This window comes from Pinus tabuliformis, chromosome 1_1 (genome assembly GCF_031772625.1).
Source record: "Pinus tabuliformis cultivar Carrire ecotype Pingquan chromosome 1_1, CPIR1, whole genome shotgun sequence".
Classification (NCBI taxonomy): Eukaryota; Viridiplantae; Streptophyta; class Pinopsida; order Pinales; family Pinaceae; genus Pinus; species Pinus tabuliformis.
Window position 1 is genome coordinate 695683306 of NC_142297.1, and position 12791 is coordinate 695696096.

Sequence of the window (12791 nt, forward strand, 5' to 3'; positions counted from 1 at the left end):
GCCGAGAAAGAGCAGCCAAGGAGCGAGTTTGACAATCATTATTAATTATTATTTTTTTAATATTATTAATTATTGTTTTCAATTAATTATTATATTTTTAATTCTTATTTGTCAGTCATTCTCAATGTTTCAATTTTAAATTAATTATTTAATAATTTTATATATTAATTTTCTACCAATTTCTTATTTCATATACTAAATTATTTAATTTTCAATAAATTTAATCAAAATTTTAATTATTATTTATGAATAATTTTATTTAATTTTGACCCTTCTCCCGTTAGATATCAACCAAACACAGTTATTCTCCAACAATATCTAACAAAACATTATTATTCTATTTTTAATTCTTTTACTTTCAAATTTTTTATATTAAACTAATAAAATTTTGTGTATAAATATTTATAATGAATTGAAAATTTTTAGTTTGTGGTGTTTTCTACATTTATTTATTCCTTAAATCAAAGGAGTGTAGAAATTTATATTGAATTAATGGAAATACATATTTAAAAAAAAATTATCCATTAAGTAAAAGTGGAAACGTTTGTGGAGTTTTGTACATTTATTTATTTCTTAGATCAAAAGAGTTTTTAATTTTATATTAAATTAATGAAAATACACATACAAATTAAAAAATTACTTACCCATTTTATTATAACTGCCTTAGCCTAGCAGGGTATATCGTAATTGATTTGAGTCAAAATACATTGACTCTTAATTAATTTGCAAAAATTTAAAAGCTATTTGCAAAGTTTAATAATTTTTTTGTAAAATTAAATATGAAATTTAATTTTTTGAAAATTAAAATTTTATCTTTAGATTTTTAAAACTAAAATTTCTAATTTTTAATTGGTGCAAGTTTTTGATTTGATAAATATTATGGGGTTTAAAATCTATATGTCATAATTAAAAATTGTTTTAAAAAATTAAAACTATAAAAAATCTAAAAACAACAAGTGTCCAACAAAAAAGATTATCCCAAAAACAAATTGATGAGACACTTGCATGGAAAATTGAAGCTTTAAATGTGATCCACCAAAAAGTGAGCCTAATCATTCAATGCGATGGATATCATAAATGCTATATAGAACAAGTATCAATGCCTTGTTTCGGGAGCGTTCCAGTTCCAAACAGAAATGTGGCGCTGCTGCACTGCAGGCATTGGAAAGTTGACAGTCTGCTGCGGTGGCCTGGAAAATTAGGAACCCTACTATTACTTGGACCAAACTTGCATGCAAGCAACCAAAATCGCGGTTGTTCAATAAATATATACAAATTATGCCCAAACATCGATGCATGAATGCAAGCACTCCATATTCATCTTATGTGCAGTATGTTAGCACTGCCACCATAAGCCATAGTTGCAGTACATAATGCTCTCAAGTCCGTGAAAGATGTTGTGCTCACAGTGTAAATTGCATGTAAAGGTTATATTATATTGTAATTGATTTGAGTCAAAATACATTGACTCTCAATTACTTTATATAACAAATTATTTATTTTAATATTAACTAAATTAATTCTAACATTTTATTATTGAGTATTGCATGGAAATTTAGTCCTTTTGTCTTATGGAAATGTTTATCAATGCTTCTTAAGTCCTCAGGAACAAGAAAACTTAGAAGTGATAAATTCAAAGAATAGACATAGATACATATTCCACACACATTTTTCTTTAAAATATGAAAACACATGGGAGGAAGATGAATCTTTGTGTTATACACATATCCATGATGATTTATGTAAGTGGAGTGCTTCCAAAAACACACCATAAAGGTTGAATTCAATAAACTCTTAATTTTTGTAAGAAACTGTTGAAAATAACAACAAGAAATAATAAAAATAGAATCCAGAAATTTCAGTTTAACTTGTCCTTGAATTAAACTGAGAATTAAAATCGAATTCTATTCTCATATCAACTTGTACTAGTTAAATAGAGTGAGTTGACTTAGTTAATGTAGGAATTTCGAGTTGGAGGTCTTTCAGAAGTCATGTATATGTTCTCCATATATTATAGGGGTCCAGGATGAGTTAAGTATGAGTGGTAATTAGTTAACTCAGTTTACTGAGTTAAGTCCAGTTAAATTAGTTCCAAATTGTTTGAGGAACTAATAGTGAGTTAACAGTCAGTTGATGCATTAATGCACTCAACTAGTGCTACTCGAGCTAACTGAGGATTCCCTCATCAGAAACTCGTGTGTGTCAATCCTGAGAAAGACCCAGTTGAGACTAGAGTGCAGGGACAATGTACTATTTGTTGTATAATTTTCTGAGTTGTACAGATGGTGCATGCAATCAGGAACTGAACCTAGAAGGGATTGCATAGTTATGGATGAGAAATTTCCCTTTAAATACAGGTTAATTCTCTTAGCAATTGTGCAAAGAATTAGGAGCTTAGAGTCTCGGAAATTCGGCTAAGTATTAACCAAAGGAAGTCATGAGGCGGAGGATAGGAAATACTTGTGCAGGTTAAGCTCAAGGTTGACCAAAGCATATTGTATTTATCCAAATTCTTTGACCAAGGACGTATTGGAATAGAGACTTGGAGAGCTTGTGAAGAGGCTAAGATTTGGCCTTGACCTTGCTTATGAGTTGGAGATTGAAATTTATAAGTGCTAGGATTGTTCTTGAGAGAACAGTATACTAGAGGAGATTTAAAAGTTATGAGTTTTGGGTCGTGAGTTTGCAAAGAAGATCTGAACATTTTTGTGAAAAAAATTTAGAAACAAATAGCATATTTGGATTCTTTGCTAAAAAATACCCAAATTAAAAAAAAATCGGCCGAATCGGAGTTCAGATGACGGAGATATCGTTGATTTAAAATATGCTCTTTTTCTAGAAAATTTCATGATGGCAGGGCAGATGAAACAGATTGGTGTGCTAGCCAAGAACTTTTATGCTCTTGAGGTTCAAGATGCATGCAAAGCCTTGAGGAGCAAGGAAAAGGTTAAAGACTTGGTGGTTGAGAGGGAGAGTAAATTACCTCTCAACATGCAGCCCCAGAAGAATTCTCTGAAGCAGCTTCAAGAAGTTGTGGAGTAGCCACAACTAGAGAAGCTGAGAGGAGACCGAGTGGAGAGATCCACTCAAGTAGAGAAGAAGCAGTCTCAGACAATTTTGGAGCAACCACAATTGGAGAATCTGAGAGGAGACCGAGTGGAGGCACCCAATCATGCAGAGACCTCCAATAGAGGGAAATTTTGAGCCAAGTGGGCAGAGGGATCACATGTGGCCATACCTTCGTGTGTGAGGTGGGGTGATTCGAAGTGATAGTCCCAAGAGGGCTGAAATTGGACAGGGTTGACCAGGTGCTCAGAATTATGCTCAAAAACCAAAGTGTCAGAATCTTGTCAAACTCAACTTCAGATTTAAGAGCTTGTCATTCTGAATCCAACAGTGCGAATGGCACTCAAATCCAAGTTCGTATGTAGAAGATAGAGCAAGTCAAAGTTCAAGTTTGACTTGTCTATGTGGCAGGATTGGATGACATGGCAAGGGTCCCAGTGAATGGGGAAGCACCAAGTGGAAGGTTGCCATTGGGTCCCGCATATCACATATCGGAAAAAAAATAGGCGCAGGTTAAGAATCAACCCCTGCAAATCGCACCAAACACCCTGTTGTTATGTTGTTATCACTAATAAAGTTTCGATTGCGATAACACTGTCGGACACGATACTTTTATTTGTTATAGTTTAACGTCCCAGCAGGTCCTTCATATCGCATTGGTTATGTACCCGTAGCCAATTTCTGATTGCGATAAGACCTGGATGCGAGAACTTTATATCATAGTTTAATAGCTTGGCAGGTCCCCAATACCGCAATCGCAGTGTTCCTATGTTAACAAGACCTTCAATCATTGAACTTCATCGATTGCGATGAGCAGGAGGTTCCGGACGTGGGATTATATATGTTGTAGTTAATTATCCCCAGTAGGTTTACAATACCACAATCGTAACATTTTTCTATGTTGGGAGCCCGCAGAACTTGCCCTTGCGATTTGGATATCGCTGACAGGATATAGCCCGCCGAACAGAGAATTTCTCGGTCCATTAGCTGATTTTGGAGTGCAAATGGGGCTTTTGGTCGGTTTTGGAGCATTTTGTGGAAAAAATAGTGGAAGAACTGGGAGAAGTCATAAACTCTTCATTTCTTATCCAAATTGGATGCAAAAAGAGGCTCGATGGCCATTTTTTTAGTATTCTGAACTCATTGAGACAAGTTTCAGAGGTATTTGAGCATTGTAAACACATTTTTGTTGTAATTTGAGCATAATAGAGAGACCCAAGCCATTGGAAGTTGGACCAAGGAGACGTAGCCCAATAGGGGTGAACTCCTTTATCATGTGTTTGATATGTGTTCTATTTTGATGTTATTTGTTGTTGTTCAACACATATTTTTATGTTAAATTTTTTTATAACATTTACAAAAGAAACTCTCACAGGAATCAGTTAATTAAGAAAAAATATTGAATCCTTAAGCACTTGATAAGAAAATTATAAGCATCTTGGGTTTTATTTTGAATGTGGAATTAACACAGCATTACTAATTTGATCCATTTTATATCAAGTTGGTATCAGAGCACTAGTTTTTTCTTACTAGATTTGCTTTGTGAAAGAAGGATTTAATTGTTTGCAAGTTTATGTCATGCTTACAAGGTTAAAACTCAAAAGAGGAGAAGGGAAGTTGGTTGAAATCCCTATAGTTGGCTCAAGGGGAAGAAGAGAAAGGTTGTCAAAGTATTCTACACTAGTACATCCTCAAGTTGCAGAAGTTGCAGTTGAGTCTCCAGAGATCATGTCTCATGAAGGACAGACTATCATGACAGAAGATGAGAAGACCTTCAGAAAGGCTTTCTTTGATATGATAGAGATGTTCAAGGTCCTCTATGAAGAGAGGAATAACAAGTTGCAAGGAGAAAGTTCCAAACATGCCAATGGAGAAGGCTCTTCAGGAGGAGGTTGATCCGAATTTAAACAGGAAGGCAACAAATTATAGATATAATTATAAATACAGAGATGCAGCAGAAATAACACTTCCTTTCATTAATATCAAATAATGAAATATGCTTACAAACATAATGGAGTAGCTTATCTCTGAGAAGAGATGTGGTGGCTACATGCCTCTGAACTGAGTTATAATGAGGCTCAAGGGTCTTTTTATTATTGAATAATAAGAGAAAACCCTAAAAAACCAAAACCCTAACCCGAGGAGATGTAACACCAAGAGTTTATGTGCCCCGTTGGGGTTAGTTGGGCATCCAACTTCCTGGGGTTATAACTTGGTCATATTATCTCTGTTTGACGCGTATGATACCTCATTGGAAAGATCTCTCCAAGGACTATAATTGAAAATGTGATTTCACTAAAATCACTTAAAAGAATATTTCAAAAAAAACATTGTTGAAGGCCTGAAAACGGCTCTAGAAGTTCAAGACTCGAAAAACTACCAAAAATAGTAAAATGTGCTACAATTTAGGAAAACAAAAAAAAAAATGGTGGGGGTCCAAGTGGAATAGGCAGGTGGCCACTGATATCCACTTGCATCATTCCTGCCCCCATAGGAAGCAATGGTCTCCATTGCTTTGAGTTCCTCCATGAGATGAGGAAACTTTTGCTCAACTTGGTCCCTAGTGAGCCATTTTCCTTGGTGCAGGAGTTGGTCGGCTTTGACAACTCGATACAGTTGGATCTTCTACTGGCGAGTGTTCTTGATCTACGTGTCCATGATCCGATCAGTTGCAGCTTGTTCCATGCAGTCTAGATTTAACTTTGTTGGTGTGAGTTGTTCTACAATGTCAGATGTGTCCAGTAATGGTGGAAAGTATGGCCGAAGGCGATCCACATTAAACACTGGGTGCAGGCCAAGGAATGGGGGAATGTTGAGCTCAAAATCATTATCTCCCACAACCTTGGTGATGGTGTATGGCCCATATCAAAGCGGGAAAATCTTGTGGTGGGGCCCAGCGAGGTGCTCCTTCTGCAAATGTAGCCAAACTTTGTCGCCCACCTGGAACTTGTGTGGCACCCGATGTTGATCATGTCACTGCTTGTACTTAGAATTGGCTTTTTCCTATACGTCAAGGACCTATTGGCAAATGTGTTGAATATGCTCAATGAAGTTATTTGCCTTGTCGGCTTCGGACTGGACATGAGTCGAATCTATCTGAGTTGCTGCAAATGGTATGGCCACATCAATGGGACATAGTGGCCGGAACCCCAAGCCCACCTGAAAAGGGTTGTGGTCAGTCGAGTTGTGAAGAGCCTGGTTGTAGTTTTGTTGGACATAGGGGAGGCTCTCATCCCATCTGCATGGATGTTTTGAGTTGTACATGTGCAGAATGTGTACAATCATCCTGTTGACGACCTCTATCTTGCCATCAGTTTGGGGATGGAAATATGTGGACTTAGTGAGCTTGGTGTCCAGCATCGACCAGAGACTAGACCAAAATGTACTGAGGAACCTGTTGTCCTAATCTGAGATGATATACTGTGGGATCTGAAAGTGTACCCACACTCGTTCATATAAGAGTTTAGCAGTGGCTTTTGTTGTGATACTCTTCTTACAGGACGCCATAATGGCCATCTTTGAGAATCCATCAACGACCACAAAAACATAGTTGTTTCCATGCTTAGTAGAAGGAAGGTCTGACCTGTAATCCATGGAGATGGATTCCCAATGTCGAATATGGGTAGGAAACTGAGTATAGAGACCTTGTTTCTTGATGGTTGGTTTGGCAATGACACACGCAGTGCAGGATATGATGTACTTCCAGACATGTTGTCGAAAATTCGGCCAATAGAAATACTTTTGCAGTACTTCCATCATTTTTTCGACCTCGAAATGCTCAACGGCTCGACTGTAGTGCACTTCCCAAATCATCTTCGCACACTCGCTTGAAGGAACATAAAGGTGTCTTAGGTGGCATAACAGAGCACCTTGGAGGTCAAAATCTAGAACTTGCTGATCCTCCAAGAGCGTATGGTATGTGTGGCTGAATTCTAGGTCACTTTTGTAGAGAAGTCGCAAATCAGAACTCTCGTGCCCACAAGAGTTTAGCATGGTGGTTAACGCCATGATCGGTGGTCGGCTGAGGTAGTCTGCAACATTATTTGTGATGTCCTTCTTGTACTTGATATTCAAATGGAACTGTTGCAGGTATGTGGACCACTTCTGATGGCGGTCATTATGCAACTTCCATTGCGTATGTATGAACTGCAGGGATTTGTGGTCTATGTGGATGACAGTTTCCTTCGCTGAAATGTAATTCTTCCATTGTTGGCAGGCCTGCACAATGGAATACATCTCTTTGTCATAAGTGGGATACTTTCAGACTGTGTTTGAAAGTTTCTCACTGTGATATGCCATTGGATGCCCCTATTAAGTAAGGATTGCCCCAATAGCATAGTCAAAGGCATCTGTCTCGATCTCAAATGGTTGTTGCAAGTATGGTAATGTGAGCACTAGTGCAGAGCAGAGGCGATGTTTCAACTTTGTGAATGCCTTCTGTTGAGATTTAGACTAAAATAATTTTGCTTTCACTCCTCCTTTGGTGACTTGACTCAAGGGCAAAGTGATATGAGAGAACCCCAACACAAACCTACGGTAGAAATTAGCAAGACCTATAAATCTATGGAGCTTTGTCAGAGTGGTTGGGGTTGGCCAATCCCGAATGACTTGGATCTTAGCTGGATCCACATGCATCCCCCGTTCATCAATAATATATCCCAGATACTGAACCTGGCTCATGCCAAAAGTGCATTTCTCCAAATTGGCACATAGCTTGTGTTGTCGCAGTGTTTGGAGAACCTCTCGGATGTGGTGGAGGTGCTCTTCCCAACTCTGGCTGAAGATCTAGATGTCATCAAAGTATACCACTAAAAATGAATTGGTGAATGGCCACAAGATGTAATCCATCATCCTCATGAAGGTTGTAGGAGCATTCGTCAACCCGAAAGGCATAACCAACCATTCAAAAAGGCCCTCCTTGGCTTTGAAGGCAATCTTCCACACATCGGAGGGTTTGATTGGTATCTGGTGATATCCGGACCTCAAATAGATCTTGCTGAAATATTTTTCACCCTTGAGTTGATTCAGTTTTTCATCAATCTGTGGGATCAGGTACCTATTCTGGACAGTGATCTTGTTCAGCGCCCAATAGTCAATACAGAGTCTCCAAGTCCCATCTTTCTTATTTACCAACATGACTGGGCTCCCACAAGGTGATGAACTCAGCCAAATGTGACCTTTCTATAGTAGCTCTTGAATTTTCCTCTTTATTTCATCGTTCTCCATAATGGAGCACCAATAGATTGGTCCATTAGGTAATGGCGCACCTAGGGTCAGATCAATGGAGTGCTTGACCTGACAGTGCAGAGGCATCCCTACGGGGAAGGTGAAGATGTCCTCATACTCGTCTATGACCTTGTCCATCTGTTGTTGTCATGTGGAGGGGCCCTGTCTGGAGGTCATGGCCATCGTCTTCTTATTTTCTTGAGGGCGTGTCATTAGGAAAACGAATTTCCCAATTTTTGAAATGAGCTTACTACATTATTTTGCAGTAACCAGAGAGATGGCGATAGTCAGTGCTACCTCTGGTATCCTATAAAACTTATTTCCCAATGTAAAAATAACAATACGAGGCCTTGACTCATACACAACATGTCGCTTCCACAAGTATGGTTGGCCTAATAATACATCACAAACATCAAGGGGAGAAACGTCACATAATACCTCATCCGTGAAGGGCTTGAAGCTATATGGAAGGAGACATTGTTGGATCACGCGTATATTTTTTCCTTGATGAAGCCAACTGATGGTGTACAATTGTGGGTATGCTGTGGCCGGTAAGCCCAGCCGTTTCATGACCTTTGCTTTACTGAGGTTCTTTTAGCTCCCGCTGTCAACAATGAACTATAGTGGGGAACCCTTTACCCACATTTGGGAGTGGAAGAGATGATTCTCCTCCTCTGGATCTTCAGGTTCCTCCTTCTAGGTCTTTGTGGTGGCGACGGTGGCGTTGGGATCCGCATCAATAATCTGCTTCCCTTTGTCATTCCCCTTGCTGGGTTGTGACTCAGAGTCGGAACATGCACCTGATTTTGAAGCCTTCAGCTTGGCCACGAGTGACTGCTTGGCCCGACACTCACTTGTGTTGTGGGTGGAGATCTTATGGAACTCACACCACTTTCCTGTGTCCTTCTTCGACTTCGCAGTGTTGTCCTTTGCTTGTGGCCTTTGCGGCTTGTCCTAGGCCATCCTGGCTTGGCTTTTTCCTTTGTTATGTGGTTTGGGGGCACCTTTCCCTTGCTTCGGATTCATAGATGCAAAGTATCGCTTCTTCTGTTTAAACTCTTGCTCAATCTTAACGGTGTATCGGTACGTTGTACTGAGCAAGGAGATGTCCAGGAACTCCATCTCGTCCTGGATGTATCTATGTAGGCAACCACAGTACTTGAGTACCAAATGTTTCTCAGGATCCTTGATACCCAACTTCGTGCAAAGGGTATGAAAAACATTGGTAAACGCTGACACATCTTGGTCCCTTCCCTACCACAGTGTGGCCCACTTTATGTATTTGTCCACGTAACTCCCGATAGGGTAGTACTGATCTTTGATGGTGTCCCGAAATGAATTCCAAGTGGGAGTGGCTGAAATCAGTGAGGTCGTAATTTCATCCTTCTGCTCACAATAGGTTTCCCACCAGTCCTTGACGTGGGAGGCGGCTTTGAGAAGAGAAAAAAGTAATCTTTTCCCGGCTAGAAAAATCATGAACAAAAAAAATATCCTTCTAGCAGATTCAACCATTTATTTATTGTGTCTGCATCTATTTGGCCCTCAAACATTGGAATGTCAAAGTTTACTTGTACCTTAAAAGGTGTGGAGCCTCCAGAGTGGTTGTTGCATGTGGATGCGCCGCCGATGAGCAACAATTGAAGGATCTGGGAAATGTTATCCATCATCGCGTTCCTTTGTTTCTCGAGGGCCTCCTCGAGCTATATTTTGATACGATCTCCTGCTCCCTCATCTTTATTTTCTTCCCCCATGGGAGGCCATCGGGATTTACGAGGCTGGTCTTGAAAAGGTTCGACCAATTCGAGCCCTAACTCCTTATATCCCAACCATGTTGGGGACATGCAAAGAAAAACAGAGAAAGAGCAGACCGCTCTGATACCACTGATCTAAATTTATATACGAACACAACAAATTATAGATATAAGCATAAATACAGAGATGCAGCAGAAATAAAACTTCCTTTCATTAATATCAAATAATGAAATATGCTTACATACAGAATGGAAATAAGACTAGCTTGGGCGATGGTAGCTTATCTCTGAGAAGATATGTGGTGGCTACATGCCTCCGAATTGAGTTACAATGAGGCTTAAGGGCCTTTTTATTATTGAACAATAAGAGAAAACCATAAACAACCAAAACCCTGACCCAAGGAGATGTAACACCAAGAGTTTATGGGCCCCGTTGGGGTTAATTGGACAACCAACTTCCCAGGGTCGTAACTTGGTCATATTATCTTTGTTTGACGTGCATGGTACCTCCTTGGAAATATCTCTCCAAGGACTACAACTAAAAACATGATTTTAGTGACATCACCCAAAGGAATATTGCCAAAATAACGTCGTTTAGGGCCTCAAAATGGCTCTGGAAGTTCAAGACCCGAAAAACTGCCAAAAATAGTAAACTGTGCTAAAATTAAGGAAAGTAAAAAGAAAAAAACTGACAGAACCAAGGTGGGGATCCAAGTGGAATAGGAGGATGGACACCAATATCCACCTAGATCAAAGGTAATGGAAAAGAAGATACAGGAAAAGGAGGTGATGAGAATGGATGCCAACCTCCACCATCTCCACCATCTTCTTCATCTTCTTCTTAGAATGCATCTTCACCCTGTTCCACTACTACAACCCATACTCATACTCACCATCATTCTTCGAAAGGAAATGGTAAATTACCTTTTTTAAAGCTTGATGTTAAATTCGAGTTGCCTATGTACAATGGTGAAGTTAATGCAGAGAAGCTGGATAATTGGATTCGTTAGTTGGAGGTGTATTGTAGAATTCAAAACCTTCAAGAAGATGATATCAAAATTCAGTTGGCTCCATTGAGAATGGAGGGAGCAGAACTTTTATGATGGGAATCAAGGACTCAAGACGAGATCAAAAAACATGGCAAGATCTCTATTTATTGGAATGATTTCATTACCGCTATAAAAAGACAATTCTACCCTTTAGCTCATATGCAAAAATCTATCATGAATTGGAAAAATTTCATAAAGTTAAAAGGTCAAAATGTGCAAGAGTATACTCAATAGTTTAGGAAAATAGCTCTTATGCTACGAGTATACTTACAGTCACAAGATACTTTGTTGAAATACATAGGCGGGTTGCACATCTATATTCGACATACCATTCTTATGTTTAGTCCCACGAATCTTGATGAGGTATGTGTTCAAGCTACACACCTCGAAGCAAGAGGGAAAAATGTACAAGAAGAAGGTCTGAAGAAGCCATTTCAGAGTAGTGAAAAAGGGAATAAATTTAAAGGAAAGTAGAAAGAAAAAGGTTTTGTTAAGAAAGAAGGGGAGAAACCCGTGTGCAAGAATTGTTCCAAGGAGGGTCATGATGAAGCGCATTGTTGGAAGCTTCATCCAAAATTAAGACAAAAGAAATTTAACGATAAAGGGAAACAGAGGACAAACATTGTTGCACAACAAGACTTATGTTCCGACTCAAGAGATGAAACCAAGAATGCAGCCACAGTCACTAAGGGAAAATTCGTGGCAAAAGAAAGCAAAGAGGAAGTCGTGGAAAGCACCAGCACAACAAATAACTCCGACAATGCTTCAAATGAGGAAAACATAATTGAGTTGTTCCATATCAAAGTTATTTCCAAACACACCAAGATTGATACATTGTTTGAGAGTGGATCTCAGGAAAAATTAATTTCCGCGTATTTGGTCAAGAAACTGAATCTGTAAACCATGCCTCGTCATAAACCGTATCCGTTGGGTTGGATAATCAAGGATGCCAAATTTCAAGTCACACAGAAATTCATTTTCAAGTTTGCAATCACTGCCAATTTCATTGATGAAGTCAAATTAGACGTTGTGACATTGGATATTTATGGATTGTGTTGGGAAGCCCATATTTGTATGACAGAAAAGTCGTTTTCCACTGATTTGAGAATAAATATCATTTGTTCAAAGACGAAGTGGAGTATATTGTGAGAGCCCATCGCAGAAAGCTTAGTCTTTCTTTAGCAAGCATAAGGTAAATGAAGTGACTGGTCAATTACAGCAAGAGTCTTGTGCTTCTTATGATCAAGCAAAAGAATGACACGGAGCAGGAATCCTTTGTACGCTATGATATGAAGCTGGAAGTTGAATTGGTTGATGTGGTCAATCAATATGGAGACATGTTTCAAGAACCAAAAGGATTACCACCAAAAAGAGGAATTCAACATGAAATTCAACTATAGCAACAATGTCCACTCCCAAACATCAGTATGTATCGAATGTCAATTATGGAAAGTTTAGAAATTAAGAAACAAGTCCAGGAATTGTTAGATAAAGGTGTAATTTGTCCCTCAACTTCGCCATGTGGTTCACCAATTGTATTGGTACCCAAGAAAGATGGAACCTGGCGCATGTGTGTAGATTATCAAGCTTTGAATAAGATTACAATAAAGAATCGATACCCACTTCCCATAATAGATGATTTGCTAGATCAGTTGAAAAATGAAAAATATTTCACTAAATTAGACTTGAGAAGTGGATA